At 33.6% G+C, this 23111-nt stretch overlaps 1 long non-coding RNA gene across 1 annotated transcript; it reads left to right on the forward strand.

The window, feature by feature from the left end:
- The first annotated feature begins 12518 nt into the window (after positions 1-12518).
- Positions 12519-17637, forward strand: LOC130648424 (uncharacterized). The gene is made up of 2 exons (XR_008982953.1): positions 12519-12694; positions 16372-17637. It is a non-coding gene; the product is annotated as an uncharacterized LOC130648424 (long non-coding RNA).
- The last annotated feature ends 5474 nt before the right edge of the window (positions 17638-23111 follow it).

A 23111-nucleotide genomic window follows, 5' to 3' on the forward strand; every position in this document is an offset into this window, starting at 1 on the left:
GAACAACAATTTGCTGCATGGCTTCTGCAACTTGGGAAGGTGTTTTACCTGTTCGGGAGCAAGAACCTTTCCAAGGTGCAATTGAAGTGCCATCCCAATGTGTGATACAAAATGAATGTATTGTTGATACTTTGTTTAGGGATCTTTCACCGGAAATTATGGCATCATCTGTGGTACTAACACCCACAAATGATGGACAATAAACAAGGCACAAGGTCAAACCTTTGAAAAGGTTGGAATATTGCTGCGCAGGCCATGTTTTTCTCATGGTCAGCTGTATGTTGCTTTTTCTAGAGCAAGAGCATTTGGTGATGTTCGAGTAAGTGTTGTTCCTTGCCTGGATGACCAGGCAAGGATTTTTTTTATAGGGAATGTTATACTCAAAATGTGGTTTACCGTCAGGTTCTTACATAATTTATTGAACAATTGGGAAATGTTATACTTAAAATATTGTTTACCGACAAGTTCTTACGTGATTTTCCAAACAATATATAAATATATGCAAATCTATTTTTAAAGCAATTTTGCTTTGGATTTAAAATTTATCTTTACTATTTATCTGAAAATTACTAGAACTTGTATTTATTATCCACCATGTTGTATAATATGACACATTTGTGCTGTCAAAAAGGGAAAAGTATACCTCTATAGAAGGTATATGGCCAGGTAACCTCTGACGCTGCCATGACCTTAATGTTATACAACATGAGAGTAGTTATAAAGCTCTCTCGCACCTTGTAGGAAGAAGCTCGCACCAAATGAAATGTTCAGATAAAAAAACTCACATTTTTTCTAGGTCCCTTAGTTTAAGATATAATCATAATTTATTGACAGTATGTTGAATAAACAGATTGTTGATAAAAGTTATTGATAAAGTTATGATAAACCAAGATTTTACTCATATTTGTTACAGATTTTAACACAGATTTATTTTGTTATTGATACATGATAACCAAGAAGACATTATGTGAATTGACTAATAATTTGGAAGGAATTTACAAAGTAAGTCGTTGCTCTGAAAATTGATTGCGGGAGAATTTTCTACACCAGCTTCTTACATTCCATCTAATAGAAACCAGGTGATATGAGAAAAATTCTATTTTACACATTAATTTTAACAACATTCGTAATTAGTTCCAATGATCAACAAGTACATTATGAAACTTCATTACCGTTGTTACCAAAGAATACCCAAGCGAGACATCTTAAAAGAGGGAAATCACGGGTATTGTATTATTCAAATTGCAGTGCCACGTTTAATCTTATTCTTGATGGTGATATTGAAGTTAATCACGGACCTGGTTTCGTCGCTCCTAAATGCAGTACTTGTTCTAAAGTAGTGAGATGTAACCAAAAACGTCTATTATGTAGTCAATGCCTCGATGTTTCACATGCAGTATGCCAAAATAAACAACACTTGGTTACGAATTCTCGAGTACCGTACGAAACAATGTGTGATCGATGTCTTCATACCGTTCTCCCGTTTCTCAATGTTTCACTAAATACATCCTATGTAGAAAGTGAGAACGACGTATCAATGACTGACTACCATCTTGAAGCGCTGAACAAAAACAAACATTTGTTAAAAATATCTCATTTGAACACTCAATCCTTGATATCTTCTTTCGCAGAATTTCAAGTATTTGCCCATACATATAACTTCGATATAATGACAATGTCTGAAACTTGGTTGAAAAATAATAAACACATTATCGAATATGTTGAATTACCAGGTTTCAAGCTAGTCTATAAAAACCGGGAAGAAAGGCGAGGAGGTGGTGTGGCAGCGTATGTTAAAGATGATATTGACTTTAAATTACGAAATGACATCACAACTTTATATAACGAACTTGAACACATATGGATAGAGATAAATGGTCGCAATAGACATAGCAAAATTCTGTTGGGTGTTTTTTATCAACCGAACTTTGACGATGCAAGCAAAGCTGAATGGCTCAGTAAAGTGGATATTATATTAGATAAAGTCGTGTCTCAGTGGAGAGGTCACATTGTTATTACCGGTGATATGAACATCAACTTGTTGGAGAATTCACAGATCACAACAGTGTACAACGACATTCTTGACTCTCATAACTTAGTACAACATGTTACGAAGCCAAGCAGAAGAGGGACTACGCTGATTGACCATTTTATAACAAACGCTCAATGTAAAGTAAAACTTTGTGATGTTACTCCAACACCAGAAATAAGTGATCATGATGCTATATATGCCTGTATCAACACAAGAGTTACAAGATTTCAGCCTCGTTTTAAATATATACGTGATTACAAGAATTACATTTTAAATGATTATGTCACTGACTTTTCGCAATTACCATTGAGTGTTGTTTATTCTTCAGAATCTGCAGATGATAAACTAGATATTCTCAATGAATTAATATCTTCATGTATAGAACGACATGCACCATTGAAACGAATCAAAGTTACCAGACCTCCAGCACCATGGCTAAAAGATCTCCGCATTAATGATATGCAAAGCAAATGTAGAGAATTGCGTCACAAAGCTCACCTGACACAATCTGATAGTGACTGGGATAATTTCAGAGATATTCGAAATAACCTGAAACGTACGATCAAGCACACTAGGAATACGTTTTTCAAGAAAGCTCTAAGCTCAAAAAGACCTGCAGATGTGTGGAAGTTTATTCACCGTATTCTGAATCCGAAGAAAGATAAAATTTGCCTGGATCCAACCACGCTGAATGATCACTATATATCAACCGCGAATAGAATTTTGAACGCTGTTCCAACTACACAAGGTGACTTATTGAATCATATTAACAATTTCCAACTACGCAATGACCGTTCAGAGTTGTATTTTAGACATGTGACCTATACGGAAGTTGAAACAGAATTGAAATCGCTTCGCATGGATTGTTCCGCTGGATTCGATAATATACCAGTTGCTCTTATAAAACCTGTATTAGAATATCTCATTTCACCTTTAACACATGTTATTAATTCTGGTATTGATGAGCAAAAATTTTATACGCAATGGAAAATCGGAAAGGTTTCTCCAATTCCAAAATGTGACAATGCTACTTCTCCAGATCAGTATCGACCTGTTTCAGTTTTGCCGACCTTGTCTAAAGTGTACGAAAGGTGTATCGCAAACCAAATATGTCAATACATCTCATCTGAGAATGTACTCAAAGACAACATGTCCGGATTTAGAAAGCATCACTCGACTACCACCTTACTGCTGAAAATACGCGATGATATTATAAAAGCCATGGAAAAGGGTGAAGTGACACTAGCAATGTTTTTAGATTATTCCAAGGCATTTGATACAGTTGATTTCAAAACTATCATAACTAAGCTGTATCATCTTAGCTTTTCTAAACCAGCTGTTCTATGGATGTGTTCCTACCTCAACAATCGATTGCAGTACGTTCAAATCGATGACTGTTCATCATCGATGGAGACCGTTCAATTTGGTGTGCCACAGGGTTCAGTTCTAGGGCCGATTCTTTTCAACTTGTACGTAACTGACCTACAAGATGCAGTTCATGGGACAGTTTGTCAATTCGCTGACGACATATCTTGCTATGATCACTGTAAACAAAACGAATTACCGAATGCCATTGAACAACTCACACAACGTTTGGACAACTTGTGTGACTGGTCTTCCAACAACAACCTTGCTTTCAACCAAGGCAAGACTAAAATCATGCTGTTTTCGGGAAGCAGAATGTCACAAACACATAAGTTAGATGATGACACACATGTAACCTTCAATATTAAACATTGTGGTAAACTTATTGAAAGAGTTGCAAGTTATAAGTTACTTGGTGTGCATTTTGATGAACATTTAGCCTGGGACACTCATTTAAACCAGCTTTTGAAATCTACTTACTGTAAGCTTTCTGTATTGCACAAATTGAAACATTCAGCTCCTCAGTACTTACGTAAACAGTTAGTGGAGACACTGTTACTCTCTAGACTTGACTACTGCAATGTGGTGTTTTCCAACGCACCAGATTACAAACTTAACCGTATCAACAAAGTTTTAAGATGTGCAGCAGCCTTTGTTACAGCGCACTACTGTACCACAGCAGATATTTTGAATTTGAAATGGTTGCCCTCCAAAGAGAGAATCAACTTGAACATGTTGAAACTCGCTCACAAATCTTTGCACGAAACAGAATTTCCCACATACCTGAAAGGGCTGGAAATGAAGAAAACAGAAAGAACGACAAGAAGTTCTGAAAGATGTGTGTCCGAATTCAAAGTTAACGCATCGGATAAAACTTTTATTGGAAGAAGTGGTCGACAACTGAACGATCTTCCCACCAGTCTACGAAAAGAAGTGGTTTATAAAAAATTTGTTTACGGAGCTAAATGTTATTTATCAGATAGAGCTCTTGCAAAATATATAAATAAACATTAATTTTTTTTTTTTTTTATAGAAAATATTGCATTCAATATATACACACACTGTTCACTTTTATTTACGACTTTACGATTGCATGTTTATTTGTTAATTTTGTCCTGTTCTTATATATTCCAACAACAGCCTCGGTTCTACCTAGTATGTCCTCAGTATGCGCATAGCTCCAGCCAATCAAGTTACTATTTCCCCCAGGCTGTTTTTTGTTCTCTCCGCTTGTTCTACTCGTTCTATTCCAAGTCCATTTTAGTCTCTGACTTTATTTGATTACATAAACTAATACTATAGTATTTCTTCAATATATAATCTGTTTATTTATTGATTTTGCCGTGTCCATACGTTTTCTCACCAATCGATTCCACGCTATCGCATCCCACCATGCCTCTAGCCATTTCTCCACTAGTTCTATCTACTCTATTCTCATGTCCATTTCGAGTCAAATTTTAGTTGGTTAATGTTTATACTGAAATATATATTACGCTTTTTAAAATTTTCTTTAATTTTTATTATAAATAGCTGTTTTTAATTAGGGATGAAGAGCCATTGTAATACATGGATATGCCCGAAATATACCATTATTATTATTATTATTATTATTAGTAGTAGTAGTAGTTGTGCACCACCGTTGTTATATAATACTGTTTCACAAACATTGTTATATGCTGCGTATCAGTGTGCAATAATACTGACGTTGGGTGCACTTCCGTCACATACGTGTATATGGACATGTCAGGTTTCTGGCTGTTGAACTACTCTTTGTGGGTATTTATAATTGCATGTTGAAAGTTCATTTACGTGTTTACTATTTTGAGTATCTTGTGTCCCATTTAATCCTAAAAATATTGTAAGGATGCATTTTATTTAATGTGTGTTAGACATGATCTCTATTTTTTTTCGGTGAAGTGCAAATTCCTATGGCTTACCTTCACGTGGTGCACTTCGTTAAGTGATTAGCATGTTAGGTCGAAATTGTTACAGACATAATACAAGATAAATTTAGAATTAGCGTAGAACATTTGGGTCCTAAGTTTTAAAAGTGGACGATTTTTTTACCTCAGACTTAACAATTTAAAAAATGTAAATGTTAAAATCATGCATCGCTTTTTACTTTTTTCTGTTCTTAAAACTTTAAAAATTGTAGCTATGTAATAGTAAAGCATGCTTAACAATCATCTCTTATAGTATTTAACAATCATCTCTTATAGTATTTATTGACTTAGCAAAAAAAAACTCGTTTCTTATTTTTATGGAAAAGATTTTGAAGAAAAGGTTAATGTTTCCAAACTTGAACATAACATTTTATCAGGGAGTTCCATTACATTTTTTGAAACACAAAACACATAAACATCTATTAGGAAAAAATAAATTAAAACGTAAATTGATATTTTTAGTTCACACTTTCTTTAAACTTCAATTTAAACGATTTAAGTTTCGTTGAATTTCTACCTAACATGCAAATCATAAACTAAAAGCCAAGGCAATTTTTTTCAATTTTTTATAGTTAGGGAAAGTCAGACAATTTCTGTAGTATGTAGTAACTATACCAGACCAAATTGGATGTAAAAAGAAAATTTAAATTTGGGCATGGAAAAGCAGAGAAAATGGAAATGGAGTTAATTTGGCCGTTTTATAATTAATTTGTCGTTTGGACTTTTGGTTTATTTTTACTTTGACAAATTTATTTTTCAGACAATATATAACAAAAATGGATATTAATGAAATTGAACTATTACAATCTCCAAATAGGAAACCAGGTGCGTACTATGTTTAATAGTTATAATAATACAGAAGAAAAATATGCCAATACAAAATAAATCTAAGCTATTATTTTCAAATATTTTTTTCTTAAGAACAAACAAACGAACAAGAAAATACAGAAGGTCAGACAGTTGTAGAAGGTATGTCACATTTCTCTTCAATTGTGATCTTACTTCCATTACTACCCTAATATTTTTCTTTATCAAGGGCAATATATTATTGGGAAAAGTTTATTGGAATGTTACATTTATTTTCACTACTATGTTAAAATTAACCGTTCAAATATCAGTTTTATAAAACATATATAATTTCGCTTATTACTTAGGTAACGATATTGAGCATGATGGTACAAAAAAATTAGAATTGACGTTTGATGCCTATATCAAATTTAGGAAGGAGAATCCTGGCCCTCGGTCACGAAATTCGTTCCAATGGTGGGTGCGGCACGGGGGTCAGGATTCAGCCAACTTTAAATGGCGAAAGTCGAAACAAAATAAAAAAATACAAAAAAATAACAACAATCAAAAGCATACACACGTCAATGCAAAATGCATTAAATGCACCATACACGTGCATTAAATTATATATAATATTTATTTATTTAATTATTTATTTATTTTTATTTAATAGCTATTCATTTTTACTTTAATTAAATTGTTTCATTGGTTAGACATTTTATGGAATTTTCGTTCTGAGCGCTGAAGGTAGTTTTGAAATAGGTTAGCATCCCAGCAGTTTGTTAAGTATTTTTACAAATCAAATAATGGTATTAAATATAGATTAGTTTCTTCATTAAGCGGTTGATATTAATGAACCGCGTACTTTAAAAGAAAAAGAATGTAATGAGCACAAACTAACTAAAGCAGTGTTTAAAGAAGGCGCGATGTTATGAAACTCAAATATATGTGTGTTAAGAAATATACGTTATCATATCCAAACATGTTTTTATTTACTGTGTCAAAGTAATATACCTTAGGGAAGAAATTTTTGCCAAACTTATTTTAGCAACTAGAACTTCTTCACTTTTCTTTTGTGATTAAAATATTTGCTGATTATTGTGTAATTTATATTGGCGTTACGAAAGAAAACTGACCTCTGATGTGAATATAAATGTTATTGCCAAAAACATTTAATATGCAGAATGCGTAAGCTAAAACTGATGCAAATATTTCGTGTAGGAATGTAGCTCGATATTCTCATGTTGTCCATATACTAATCGTCTAAAAGTCGAGGCACATGTTCAAAGAGATTTCAAGTTGTAATCTTCCGTCATAAGCTTACTTAGCTCATATTTTGGTATATTGTTGACTGACTAATATTTGCTTTTGCTCCATACAATATTTTTCCTAATCTTTTTAACAATATCTTTTTTTAATTTTAGGTTGAAGCACAAAGCCCCATGACTTGCCTTCCCGTGGCGCGCTTCGTTAAGTGACTTATTTCTTCTCTATAGAGATAAATCACAAACTGAAAGTCAGGGCATGGCATCTTATGCATCACAGATTTATTGGAGGTAAGTTGTTCACTATTTTTTTTAATGTATGATGCTTAATACGATGAGTCTGTGAAAGGCATATTGGATATGTTCATTTTTCTTTATAGTTGCTAAAAATATGTCTTTTAAATGCTAATCGACAAATTAAACGTTACAACGTCAAAGACTTTAATAACTTCTATAACTTAATTTAAATTAACGAAAACATTACAATGTACTTATACCTTGGAAGCGGTTGAAGATAACTATCATTATTATGTATTGACGGACAACATCAAAATGTAAGTTGTGATTATCTTTTCCAATGTACTCTTGCCTGAGTGGATTTTTCCACGGGCCTTATCGACTAGTATTATAATAATTTCGTGCTATTCTACCTTTTAACTCCTCATAATATGAAACACCCACGAATTAGAAACGGATTTACGCCTTACAGTTCCCAGCTTCAAATACATCTCAACACCACCTTCTAGTACAGATTCGGACGCTGCGGAAGCACGTTTTTTGAAAGGCGGCTTCTATCATGACGTCATCACGGGAGAATTATGAGCGAAAAAGACCGCCGTGTGTATCAGCACAAGAAATCGCAAATATATGAGACACTCGTCTCTTTTAAATGCCTCGTTTATCAATTTTACGGCTAAAATATAAAAACTCGAAACGGTGATGTTGACCCTAAAGTACAATTCTCCTATATCAATACGAAAAATGGCAAATATATGACACACACGTCTCTTTTAAATGCCTCGATTATCAATTTTACGGCTAAAATATAAAAACTCGAAACGAGGTTGTTGACCTTTAAGTACATTTATCCTGTACCAACACAAGAAATCGCAAATATATGAGACACTCGTCTCTTTTAAAAGCCCCGTTTATCAATTTTACGGCTAAAATATATCAAACCTGAGACGAAGTTGTTGACCCTAAAGTACAATTATCCTGTATCAGGACAAGAAATCGCAAATATATGAGACACTCGTCTCTTTTAAAAGCCCCGTTTATCCATTTTACGGCTAAAATATATCGAACCTGAAACGAGGTTGTTGACCCTAAAGTACAATTATCCTGTATCAATACAAAAAATTGCAAATATATGAGACACTCGTCTCTTTTAAATGCTGCGTTAATTCTACGGCTAAAATATAAAAACTTGAAACGAGGTTGTTGACCCTAAAGTACAATTATCCTGCATCAATACAAAAAATCGCAAATATAAGAGACACTGGACTTCTTTAAATGCCTTGTTTATCACTTCCACGGCTAAGATATATGGAACCTCAGACGAAGTTGTTGACCCGAAAGTACAATTATCCTGTATCAGCCTAAGAAATCGCAAATATGTGATACTCGTCTCTTTTAAATGCCTCGTTTATCAATTTTACGGCTAAAGTATAAAAACTTGAAACGAGGTTGTTGACCCTAAAGTACAATTATCCTATATCAATACCAAAAAATCGCAAGTCCTGTATTAATACAAAACTAGTCGATAAAGCCCGTGGAAAAATCCACTGAGGCAGTATAAAATTGAAAAATAAGCGTCATATGAATTTTGATGACGTCAAAAACTCATCTGCAAAAAAATTAGAACCTTGTTTTTACGTTGCCTCTATGGTGCGAAGTTGAAAGCGCTGATCAAGAAAATGTATGTAATCACGTGCTTTTGATAAATGATTAAATAGATATAAAGGTTAAAAAAATTTGCTGACGTCAGCACTGACCCGTCTAGACCCCCCATTTTTTTTTTTAAAAAATTTGCATACCTGTTACCTTCATCGTATAGATCTTGAAAGGCTGATCAAGAAAATGTATAGGATCATGTACTTTTGACAAACGGTTGCAGAGATTTTAGGGTTTGAAGGTTGTTTGATGACGTCATCAACCCGTGCATTCCGAAACAGATTCTGGGACACAGGTTTGGAAAAATCACCCAAATTGGTCCTAGGTGGTCCCTAGTTACCTACGCAGGAGATGACGTCAGTTATTTCCACCCGTTTCCATGTTATTTAGCCTTAAATTTAAAAGTGCAATGCAATGGCTTCAGTAATCTTAATATACTTTCCTTTGACGTCAATATTGCTTTAACGTCAAAGTTTGGTAATTTACAGAACAAATTTATAGACGATGTTTTATAGACTTTATCAAAGAAATTTTATCCACTTTGCAAAAGTCACAGACAGACAGAACTGGCGTATTATTATAGAGACTAGTCGATAAAGCCCGTGGAAAAATCCACTGAGGCAGGATAAAATTGAAAAATAAGCGTCATATGAATTTTGATAACGTCAGCAACCCATCTGCAAAAAAATTAGAACCTTGTTTTTACGTTGCCTCTATTGTGCGGAGTTTAAAGCGCTGATCAAGAAAATGTATGTAATCACGTGCTTTTGATAAATGATTAATAAGATATAAAGGTTTAAACAATTTGCTGACGTCAGCACTGACCCGTCTAGACCCCTCAAATTTTTTTTTTAGAAATTAGTATACCTGTTGCCTTTATCGTATAGATCTTGAAACGCTGATCAAGAAAATGTATAGGATCGTGTACTTTTGACAAACGGTTGCAGAGGTATTAGGGTTTGAAGGTTGTTTGATGACGTCATCAACCCGTGCATTCCGAAACGAACTCTGGGACATAGGTTTGGAAAAATCACTCAAATTGGTCCTAGGTGGTCCCTAGTTACCCACGCGGTGAAAAATCATTGACGTCACCACCTCGTTTCCAAGTTATTTGGCCTCACAGTTTTAGGTGCACTGTAATGGCTTCATTAACTTAATATAAGATATTGACGTTGAAGTAGTGTTATTTACGTCGCGCCGTGACGTCTAAATATTTACCATATTAGACATGCATTTTTCGGCAACATCAAAGGAAAATGAAGACATCCACTTTGCCTGTCACAGAGACACGGAACTGGCGTATTATTATATAGATTGCAATTATATGATACTCTTCTCTTTTAAATGCCTCGGTTATCAATTTTACGGCTAGAATATAAAAACTTGAAACGAGGTTGTTGACCCTGAAGTACAATTCTGCTATATCAATACGATAAGTGGCAAATATATGAGACACTCATCTCTTTTAAATGCCTCGTTTATCAATTTTACGGCTAAAGTATAAAAACTTGAAACGAGGTTGTTGACACTAAAGTACAATTATCCTGTACCAGCACAAGAAATCGCAAATACATGAGACACTCGTCTCTTTTAAATGCCTCGTTTATCAATTTTACGGCTAAAATATATCGAAGCTGAGATGAAGTTGTTGATACTAAAGTACAATTATCCTGTATCAGCACAAGAAATCGTAAATGTATGAGATACTGGACTTCTTTAAAGGTCTCGTTTATCACTTCCACGGCCAAGATATATGGAACCTGAGACGAATTTGTTGACACTAAAGTACAATTGTCCTGTATTAATACGAAAATTCGCAAATATATGATACTCGTCTCATTAAATGCCTCGGTTATCAATTTTACGGCTAGAATATAAAAACTTAAAACAAGGTTGTTGACCCTAAAGTACAAAACCCTTATATCAATACGAAAAATGGCAAATATATGAGACACTCATCTCTCTGAACTGCTGCGTTTATCAACTCTGCGGCTAAAATATAAAAACTTGAAACGCGGTTGTTGACCCTAAAGTACAATTATCCTGTATCAATACAAGAAATCGCAAATACATGAGACACTCGTCTCTTTTAAATGCCTCGTTTATCAATTTTACGGCTAAAATATATCGAACCTGAAGCGAGGTTGTTGACCCTAAAGTACAATTATCCTGTATTAGCACAAGAAATTGCAAATATATGAGACACTGGACTTCTTTAAATGCCTCGTTTATCACTTCCACGGCCAAGATATATGGAACGTGAGACGAATTTGTTGACCCTAAAGTACAATTATCCTGTATCAGGACAAGAAATCGCAAATATATGAGACACTCGTCTCTTTTAAATGCCTCGTTTATCTATTTTACGGCTAAATTATATCGAAGCTGATATGAAGTTGTTGACACTAAAGTACAATTATCCTGTATTAATAAGAAAATTCGCAAATATATGATACTCGTCTCATTAAATGCCTCGTTTATCAATTTTACGGCTAAAGTATAAAAACTTGAAACGAGGTTGTTGACCCTAAAGTACAATTATCCTATATCAATACCAAAAAATCGCAAGTCCTGTATTAATACACAAGTAGTCGATAAAGCCCGTGGAAAAATCCACTGAGGCAGGATAAAATTGAAAAATAAGCGTCATATGAATTTTGATGACGTCAGAAACCCATGTGAAAAAATTAGAACCTTGTTTTTACGTTGCCTCTATGGTGCGGAGTTTAAAGCGCTGATCAAGAAAATGTATGTAATCACGTGCTTTTGATAAATGATTAAATAGATATAAAGGTTAAAAAAATTTGCTGACGTCAGCACTGACCCGTCTAGACCCCTCAAATTTTTTTTTTAGAAATTAGTATACCTGTTGCCTTTATCCTATAGATCTTGAAACGCTGATCAAGAAAATGTATAGGATCGTGTACTTTTGACAAACGGTTGCAGAGATATTAGGGTTTGAAGGTTGTTTGATGACGTCATCAACCCGTGCATTCCGAAACGAATTCTGGGAAATAGGTTTGGAAAAATCACCCAAATTGGTCCTAGGTGGTCCCTAGTTACCCACGCGGTGAAAAATCATTGACGTCACCACCTCGCTTCCAAGTTATTTGCCCTCAAAGTTTTAGGTGCACTGTAATGGCTTCATTAATTTAATATTAGGCTGTTTAGTCACGTGATCAAAAGCCGTAGAATTTTTTTTGCCGTAGCGAACTCGCATACCGTAGATAGATTTTTCCGAGATTTTATACGTATGTGCCCATCCAAAGCTATTTTCCGACTATGTTTTTCCTTATTAGGCATTTTTCGATAGGCACCTCTTTGCACAGAATAGGCCGAGTTTTGTTTTGATTGATGATAGAAGTTTGTAGCTGTTAACGTTGAAGAGTTACAGGATTTTGAATTTTAAGGTTGCGATTATTTTTGTATTGTATGTGTTATTTAAACTTTTATCATATCAAGTAGTAAAGTTTAAAGTATGTAGAATTGTTCTTATCAAATTAATAGTTAGTTAGAAAAAGGAAAAGCTGTCGAATTTCACATTTTTTTGTTGACACTTTTGGATCCCCCCTGGCAGACAGAGCTAACAACAGCTACAAACATGGCGGACTAAATCTCAAAAATAAGTTTATGGGGTTATAGCTACTAGTTCACTTTTGTATATTAATAAGAGACTGTTTACAATAAGAGATGTTCAATGTTTATAGTTACATATATTTATAGTTTAGCTAGATAGTGATAGATAGTAAAACAAAGATTTAAGCGACTATATAGCTAGGTGGTATTTGGGGTTATATTCTAGCTAGCTAGTTAAGCTTTGTGTTTGTTATTTTATCACTATAATTACCTCTAGTATGGATGCTAAGGTATGTCTAGCTAGTTTTCACAGCTTGTTTAGTGTTTTTTATAGATTAAAATTTTTTATTAAAAATGAACAATGAACAAGTGTTTAACTGGTATGTTTCTATGGGATCAGGGCTCAATCATTTACAGCTTTCTCAAGATTTCCATACAGAGTTTAATGTTCAAGTAGAGTGCGATTCCTGTAGTTTATTGACAAAAATTAAAAGATTAGCCATTAATGTTAAAACATTGAGGAAAAAGAGAAATAATGAGAAATTAAGAGAGTTGTTTGACAGACAATTTGATCCACCGTTGCATACTAACATTCCTTCACCCAGTATCCCTTTATCAGGAAGAGAAAATGATCTAAAAGAGACGGTTAAAATGTTAAAAAGTGAGAACAAAACCATGAAAAGAAAACTGGAATCCTTGGAGGAGTTAGAAAATGAGTACCATACTCTTCTCCAAGCAATGAACGAGAAATGTGTTGATTTAAAAACGGCCATATTACAAAAAAGTGGTATTGAAGAAAACTTAGCCAAAACCAAGAAAATGTACGAAACGAAAGAGAATGACCTGGCTAATATTGAAAAGAAATTTGATGCTCTTCTTGTTAAAAAAGATCAGACCCATTTCATCAGAAATTTAAATAAAAAAAGTATAGAGATCAACAACTGGAAAAGAAAAAAGATATTGTTTATAAAGAGAGGGAAAAACATGTTAGGGTTGTAAAAGAATTGCAGTGTAGTATGAAGTTACTTGAAGAACGTGTTTTGCAGCTAGATTTTTGTGTAAGTGATATGAATGACGAGAAAATCAAGTTACAGAAGAAAGTGAGTTACCTCAGGAAATGTGTGGACACAAAAAATACATATGTTAGACAGTTTAACGTCAAAGACATAGAAAGTTATCATTGTGAGCTTCGAGAAGCTACCGAACAATTAGAAATTTAAAAAAAAGAAAATGATGAGTTAGAAAAGTTAGTTGCTTTGATGCAGGATGGACAAATAGTTAGCTTTGAAGGTGGTCGTTATTCTGATGACATTCGGGAGACTATCATGCAGCTGCTATCATTAAATGTTAGCATGAATAAAGTAAACGATGTTATAAAAGTTGTTCTTACAAAACTAGCGAAGAAGGATATTTCTAAGTTACCCTCTGATACAGTTAAATCGCGCTTAATGCAAGAGGCATTAATTGTGTCACAAATTCAAGTGGCTGAAGCTATGCTTTCCAATAACATTAATGTTGGTAATTGCTTACATGGCGATGGGACTTCTAAATACCATCGTCATTATCAAAATTTTCAAGTAACAACAGCAAGTGGAAAAACACTGACATTTGGGTTATCTGAGATTGCAGGAGTGGATGCTGCAACAGTGTTAAAATCATTTACTGATACCATCGATAATTTATGTGACATTATGATTAGTGGAAAAAAAGAGGATAATTTTGCGAAGTTGGTGACTTCTATTAAAACAACCATGTCAGATCTTGGTCCTATTAATCCTGTATTTAATGCCCAACTAAAAACGTTAAGAGAACAGTTACTGCCAGCTGCTATAGAAAACTGGGATACCCTAGCAGAAACTGAAAAATCTGATATGACAGAAATGGCAAATTTTTTTTGTAAACTTCACTTGCTGGCGAATTTTGCCTCTGAAACTGATAAAGTTTTGAATTCATTTGAGAAACTACCTTTGTCGGAGAATTTCGAGTCAGTATTCGCATTTCAGAGTAAGGAGAGTGGGGCTGTTCGACTAGTGCGTACTGCCTGCAAAGCTTTACATGTTCGTGGGAGTGATGAAGCTGGTGTGGCATCATATTTTAATTTGTTCCTTGAAAATTAAAACCTTCAATCTGAGTTTGCTCCATTTGTTGGTAATCGATTCAACATTCTTTTTTATAATGCTGCAGCATTGTATTATCACAAGGACCATGTTGCCTCATTCCTTAGTGCATGGCCAGCTCCCAACAATCTCTTAAAAGCTGTACAAGAGGACATTTCAAACAAGGTGTTTTTAGCCGAGGTCCGTGCCTTAGGTATAATCAATAAACTTTTGACTGGACCATTGTGGCGTCTGATAGAAGAAAACAGAAGGATTTTAGACCTTAATCCTTCCGTGATTTTGCAATATTGGATCTACTTATAAGAACAAAACCTAATGCTTCCATTCAAACCCTCCAAGCTTTGACAATGTGGTCCAGAAATCATACCTTAGATTGGCTTTCTGAAAAATCTGTTGAAAAGCGTGCAAGTTTAATGGAAAATGCAAGAACGAAAGTTAATGCGATGAAATCGAAGTACGAAAACCGTAAAAAAGTTTTATTATCATTAAGGCATGAAAAGATAAAAAAAACAACAAGCAAAAAGTGAAGCTGAAGAAAAAAGTGCATCAAAGAAAGCTGAGACATTTAATAATCTTTTAGTTTTGAATGTCCAGGCATGGATTACTGTGGATCAAGCTGAAAGTGGAATTTTTGGCATTGAGGAGAAGTGCCGAAAAAATGTTTTATTAGCACAGTTAGATTTTTTCCGCTATGTCATGGGGGTGAATTGTAAAGGTAAATTTTACAACCGTACAAAAGTTGAAAATGGAAAACGTATTAATTTAACGTGGGAGGAGTTGTTGGAAAATTTGAAAGTTGTCATCGGAGCTAGTAAAATTCCTGCTACTTTAGTGGAAAAGTCTCGTGATGTTCGTGACAATGTTGTTGCTGTTCAGAAAAGTGAACTTATGTTCAAAATTAGAGAAGCGAGAATGTCGCAAATCACTATGCAACAAAAACGTAATTTTCTGAAAGAATTTCTAGCAGATCCAAACCTACTTGTTGGAAAGGATATTCGTCATCGACTTAGAGAGGAGGGGAGTGATGAGGTAAATTGGGAACAGGGAAAAGTTATGAGCTTAAGTAAGATTGCTACGATACGATTGAACGCGATAACGTTTGGAAATTTCCATTGCTTTTGGATTTTGAAAAGGGAGATTTGATATTGCTGTAGTTTGCTTATTATGTCGTTAATTCGGTATATAATAATAGTTTATGTTCACATGGTATACATTAGTTTTGTTGATATATAATATTTTAATGGGAAAAAGTCAGTCTATTTTAGTCCATTTAATTTTAGTATATACAAGTTTTGTATTGGCATTTGTAGACTGTATGAGATTTTGTTCTGAGATTTTGTTCTTTGAAATATGCCGCTCTGCCTATCCTATATGCTTTTTTTATTACTAACTAGAATTTGACTTCAAGATATCTTGGCCAAACATCTGAATGCAGTGGTTGTACAGTTAAACGTGTTTATATACTTTGTATAAAAAATGGTATTTCTGGCATGACTATAAAATGCTTATATTATGTCAATGACTTTATATTAAAGTTTTTATTTAGCTTAATTTTATGATTTTGATATTTGTTTCTTTCTGGATTTTTGCCCATCTCTCTACAGTATTTAACAGCCTGGTCTGCAAAACATCAATAATTTTTTATAGTTTAATTTACTGTTTTTTTCACAATTCTGTTAATTAACCTATACAAACTTCGCAAATGGCTTATATACCTGGTTTCCTTTTTAGTTCTTACCCCCGTCTTTTTTAAATTTAACAGTCTGGTCTGTAAATTACACATATTTATCACATGATATTTTTTGTAGTTTTAATTACTGTTTTACCATGGTTCTGTTCTTTTTTATTTAATGCAACTTCGCCAACAATGGCTTATTTAAAACTGGTTTCTTTTTAGTTTTACCCCCGTCTTTCTCTATTTAACTGTCTGGTCTGTAAAATACACACCTTATCACGTGATATTTTTTGTAGTTTTAATTACTGTTTTATCACAGCAATTTAATGCAACTTCGCCAATGACTTATTTATAACTGGTTTCTTTTTAGTTTTACCCCCGTCTTTCTCTATTTAACTGTCTGGTCTGTAAAATACACATATTATCACATGATATTTTTTGTAATTTGAACTATATACTGTTTTATCACAGTTTTTTTTTTTTTATTAATTTAATGCAACTTCGCCAATGGCTTATTTATTACTGGTTTCTTTTTAGTTTTACCCCCGTCTTTCTCAGTTAACAGTCTGGCCTGTAAAATACACATCATATCACGTGATAATTTTATAGGTTTTCTTCTTTTAAGTTCTAGTGACGTTTATAGTTACTTATTTCTAGTTACGTGATAGGATTACTTTTCATTTTTATGTTAGTTTTTACCGTTATTTTACCAATGTTATGTATATTTTACCATATATGGAAAAAGTAAAAATGGCGGCATAATGACGTCAGATATGAAAAAAAAAATTGCAAATGTCTTTCTTAGCATAAATTTTACCAACCCTAAAATTTTCATTCTATAATGTTTAGTTATACCAAAGTTATTGTACACGTAGCAAAGGTCTCAAAATGAGTTTAAAAACAGTCGTTTTGGTGCCAAAAATGTTCTACTTGGAATGCACTTATTTTTTCTAATTTTTGCTACCAATTACGCATACTAAAATAGCCATAACTTTTGAACTATTTATCGTACAAGGAAGTTTGACCCCTCGTTGAATTTCAAATGGCCCAGCCATTCTGAAAACAAGAACATTATAGACTCCTACACAAAGCTTTAAAACTCCCGAAAGTGCCTACTAAATGACCATTATCTTGTATCAACACGAAGAATCGCAGATATATGAGACATTTGTGTCTTTTAAATGCCTCGTTTATCAATATTACGTTTAGAATATATTGAAACTGAGACGAGATTTTCGTCCCTAAATGACAATTATCTTGTATCAATACGAAAATTGGCAAATATATCAGACATTTGTCTCTTTTAAATGCCTCGTTTATCAATTTTACGACTAAAATATATGGAACAAGAGACGAGATTGTCGTCCCTAAATGGCAATAATCTTGTAATCGCAAATACCTGACATTCGTCACTTTGAAATGCCTCGTTAATCAATTTTACATCTAAAATATATGGAACCTGAGACGAGATTGTCGACTCTAAATGACAATTATCTTGTATCAACACGAAGAGTGGCAAATATATGAGACATTTGTTTCTTTTAAATGCCCCGTTTATCAATTTTACGGCTAAAATACATAAAAACTGGGACGAGGTTGTCGACCCTAAATGACAATTATCTTGTATCAATACGAAAAATAGCAAATATATCAGACATTTGTCTCTTTTAAATGCTTCGTTTATCAATTTTACGACTAAAATATATAGAACCAGAGACGAGATTGTCGTCCCTAAATGACAATTATCTTGTATCAATACGAAAAATCGCAAGTACATGTCCCTTTGAAATGCCTCCTTAAGCAATTTTACAGCTAAATTATATAGAAACTGAGACGAGGTTGTCGACCCTAAATGGCAATTATCTTCTATCAACACGGAGAGTCGCAAATATATGAGATTTTTTTCTTTTAAATGCCTCGTTTATCAATTTTACGGCTAAAATATATAGAAACAGAGACGAGATTGTCGACCCTAAATGACAATTATCTTGTATCAACACAAAGAATCGGAAATATATCAGACATTTGTCTCTTTTAAATGCCTCGTTTATCAATTTTACGACTAAAAGATATGGAACCTGAGACGAGATTGTCGTCCCTAAATGACAATCATCTTGTATCAATACGAAAAATCGCAAGTACATGTCCCTTTGAAATGCCTCCTTAAGCAATTTTACAACTAAAATATATAGAACCTGAGACGAGGTTGTCCACCCTAAATGACAATTATCTTGTATCAATACGAAAAATAGCAAATATATCAGACATTTGTCTCTTTTAAATGCCTTCTTTATCAACTTTACGACTAAAATATATGGAACATGGGACGAGATTGTCGTCCCTAAATGACAATTATCTTGTATCAATACCAAAAATCACAAATACATGTCACTTTGAAATGCCTCGTTTAGCAATTTTACGACTAAAATATATAGAACCTGAGACCAGGTTGTCGACCCTAAACGACAATTATCTTGTATCAACACGAAGAATCGCAAATATATGAGACATTTGTTTCTTTTAATTGCCTCGTTCAGCAATTTTACGGCTAAAATATATAGAACCTGAGACGAGGTTGTCGCCCCTAAATGACAATTATCTTGTATCAACACAAAGAATCGGAAATATATGAGCCATTTGTCTCTTTTTAGTAACTCGTTTATCAATTTTAAGGCTAAAGTATATAGAACCTGAGACGAGGTTGTTGACCCTAAATGACAATTATCTTGTATCAATACGAAAAATCGCAAATATATGAGACATTTGTTTCTTTTAAATGCCTCGTTTATCAATTTTACGGCTAAATTATATAGAAACTGAGACGAGGTTGTCGACCCTAAATGGCAATTATCTTCTATCAACACGGAGAATCGCAAATATATCAGATTTGCTTCTTTTAAATGCCTTGTTTATCAATTTTGCGGCTAAAATATATAGAAACTGAGAAGAGATTGTCGTCCCTAAGGTACAATTATCTTGTATCAATACGGAAAATGGCAAAGATATCAGACATTTGTCTCTTTTAAATGCCCCGTTTATCAATTTTACGGCTAAAATACATAAAAACTGGGACGAGGTTGTCGACCCTAAATGACAATTATCTTGTATCAATACGAAAAATGGCAAATATATCAGACATTTGTCTCTTTTAAATGCCTCGTTTATCAATTTTACGACTAAAAGATATGGAACCTGAGACGAGATTGTCGTCCCTAAATGACAATCATCTTGTATCAATACGAAAAATCGCAAGTACATGTCCCTTTGAAATGCCTCCTTAAGCAATTTTACAACTAAAATATATAGAACCTGAGACGAGGTTGTCGACCCTAAATGACAATTATCTTGCATCAATACGAAAAATAGCAAATATATCAGACATTTGTCTCTTTTAAATGCCTCCTTTATCAACTTTACGACTAAAATATATGGAACATGGGACGAGATTGTCGTCCCTAAATAACAATTATCTTGTATCAATACCAAAAATCACAAATACATGTCACTTTGAAATGCCTCGTTTAGCAATTTTACGACTAAAATATATAGAACCTGAGACCAGGTTGTCGACCCTAAACGACAATTATCTTGTATCAACACGAAGAATCGCAAATATATGAGACATTTGTTTCTTTTAATTGCCTCGTTCAGCAATTTTACGGCTAAAATATATAAAACCTGAGACGAGGTTGTCGCCCCTAAATGACAATTATCTTGTATCAACACAAAGAATCGGAAATATATGAGCCATTTGTCTCTTTTTAGTAACTCGTTTATCAATTTTAAGGCTAAAGTATATAGAACCTGAGACGAGGTTGTTGACCCTAAATGACAATTATCTTGTATCAATACGAAAAATCGCAAATACATGTCTCTTTGAAATGCCTCCTTAAGCAATTTTACAACTAAAATATATAGAACCTGAGACGAGGTTGTCGACCCTAAATGACAATTATCTTGTATCAACATGAAGAATCGCAAATATATGAGACATTTGTTTCTTTTAAATGCCTCGTTTATCAATTTTACGGCTAAATTATATAGAAACTGAGACGAGGTTGTCGACCCTAAATGGCAATTATCTTCTATCAACACGGAGAATCGCAAATATATCAGATTTGCTTCTTTTAAATGCCTTGTTTATCAATTTTGCGGCTAAAATATATAGAAACTGAGAAGAGATTGTCGTCACTAAGGTACAATTATCTTGTATCAATACGGAAAATGGCAAATATATCAGACATTTGTCTCTTTTAAATGCCCCGTTTATCAATTTTACGGCTAAAATACATTAAAAAACTGGGACGAGGTTGTCGACCCTAAATGACAATTATCTTGTTTCAATAGGAAAAATAGCAAATATATCGGACATTTGTCTCTTTTAAATGCCTCGTTTATTAATTTTACGACTGAAAGATATGGAAACTGAGACGAGATTATCGTCACTAAATGACAATTATCTTGTATCAATACGAAAAATCGCAAGTACATGTCCCTTTGAAATGCCTCCTTAAGCAATTTTACAACTAAAATATATAGAACCTGAGACGAGGTTGTCGACCCTAAATGACAATTATCTTGTATCAATACGAAAAATAGCAAATATATCAGACATTTGTCTCTTTTAAATGCCTCCTTTATCAACTTTACGACTAAAATATATGGAACATGGGACGAGATTGTCGTCCCTAAATGACAATTATCTTGTATCAATACCAAAAATAACAAATACATGTCACTTTGAAATGCCTCGTTTAGCAATTTTACGACTAAAATATATAGAACCTGAGACCAGGTTGTCGACCCTAAACGACAATTATGTTGTATCAACACGAAGAATCGCAAATATATGAGACATTTGTTTCTTTTAATTGCCTCGTTCAGCAATTTTACGGCTAAAATATATAGAACCTGAGACGAGGTTGTCGACCCTAAATGACAATTATCTTGTATCAACACAAAGAATCGGAAATATATGAGCCATTTGTCTCTTTTTAGTAACTCGTTTATCAATTTTAAGGCTAAAGTATATAGAACCTGAGACGAGGTTGTTGACCCTAAATGACAATTATCTTGTATCAATACGAAAAATCGCAAATACATGTCTCTTTGAAATGCCTCCTTAAGCAATTTTACAACTAAAATATATAGAACCTGAGACGAGCTTGTCGACCCTAAATGACAATTATCTTGTATCAATACGAAAAATCGCAAAAATATGAGACATTTGTTTCTTTTAAATACCTCGTTTCTCAATTTTACGGCTAAATTAGATAGATACTGAGACGAGGTTGTCGACCCTAAATGGCAATTATCTTCTATCAACACGGAGAATCGCAAATATATCAGATTTGTTTCTTTTAAATGCCTCGTTTATCAATTTTGCGGCTAAAATATATAGAAACTGAGACGAGATTGTCGTCCCTAAGGTACAATTATCTTGTATCAATACGGAAAATGGCAAATATATCAGACATTTGTCTCTTTTAAATGCCTCGTTTATTAATTTTACGACTGAAAGAAATGGAAACTGAGACGAGATTATCGTCACTAAATGACAATTATCTTGTAATCGCAAATACATGACATTCGTCACTTTGAAATGCCTCGTTTATCAATTTTACAACTAAAATATAAGGAACCTGAGACGAGATTGTCGTCACTAAATAACAATTATCTTGTATCAACACGAAGAATCGCAAATATATGAGACATTTGTTTCTTTTAAATGCCTCGTTTATCAATATTACGGTTAAAATATATTGAAACTGAGACGAGATTTTCGTCCCTAAATGACAATTATCTTGTATCAATACGGAAAATGGCAAATATATCAGACATTTGTCTCTTTTAAATGCCTCGTTTATCAATTTTACGGCTAAAATACATAAAAACTGGGACGAGGTTGTCGACCTTAAATGACAATTATCTTGTATCAATACGAAAAATGCCAAATATAACAGACATTTGTTTCTTTTAAATGCCTCGTTTATCAATTTTACGACTAAAAGATATGGAACCTGAGACGAGATTGTCGTCCCTAAATGACAATTATCTTGTATCAACACAAAGAATCGGAAATATATGAGCCATTTGTCTCTTTTTAGTAAGTCGTTTATCAATTTTAAGGCTAAAATATATAGAACCTGAGACGAGGTTGTTGACCCTAAATGACAATTATCTTGGATGAATACGAAAAATCGCAAATACATGTCTCTTTGAAATGCCTCCTTAAGCAATTTTACAACTAAAATATATAGAACCTGAGACGAGGTTGTCGACCCTAAATGACAATAATTTTGTATCAACACGAAGAATCGCAAATATATGAGACATTTGTTTCTTTTAAATGCCTCGTTTCTCAATTTTAAGGCTAAATTAGATAGATACTGAGACGAGGTTGTCGACCCTAAATGGCAATTATCTTCTATCAACACGGAGAATCGCAAATATATCAGA

The sequence above is a fragment of the Hydractinia symbiolongicarpus genome, chromosome 1 (assembly GCF_029227915.1).
Source record: "Hydractinia symbiolongicarpus strain clone_291-10 chromosome 1, HSymV2.1, whole genome shotgun sequence".
Classification (NCBI taxonomy): Eukaryota; Metazoa; Cnidaria; class Hydrozoa; order Anthoathecata; family Hydractiniidae; genus Hydractinia; species Hydractinia symbiolongicarpus.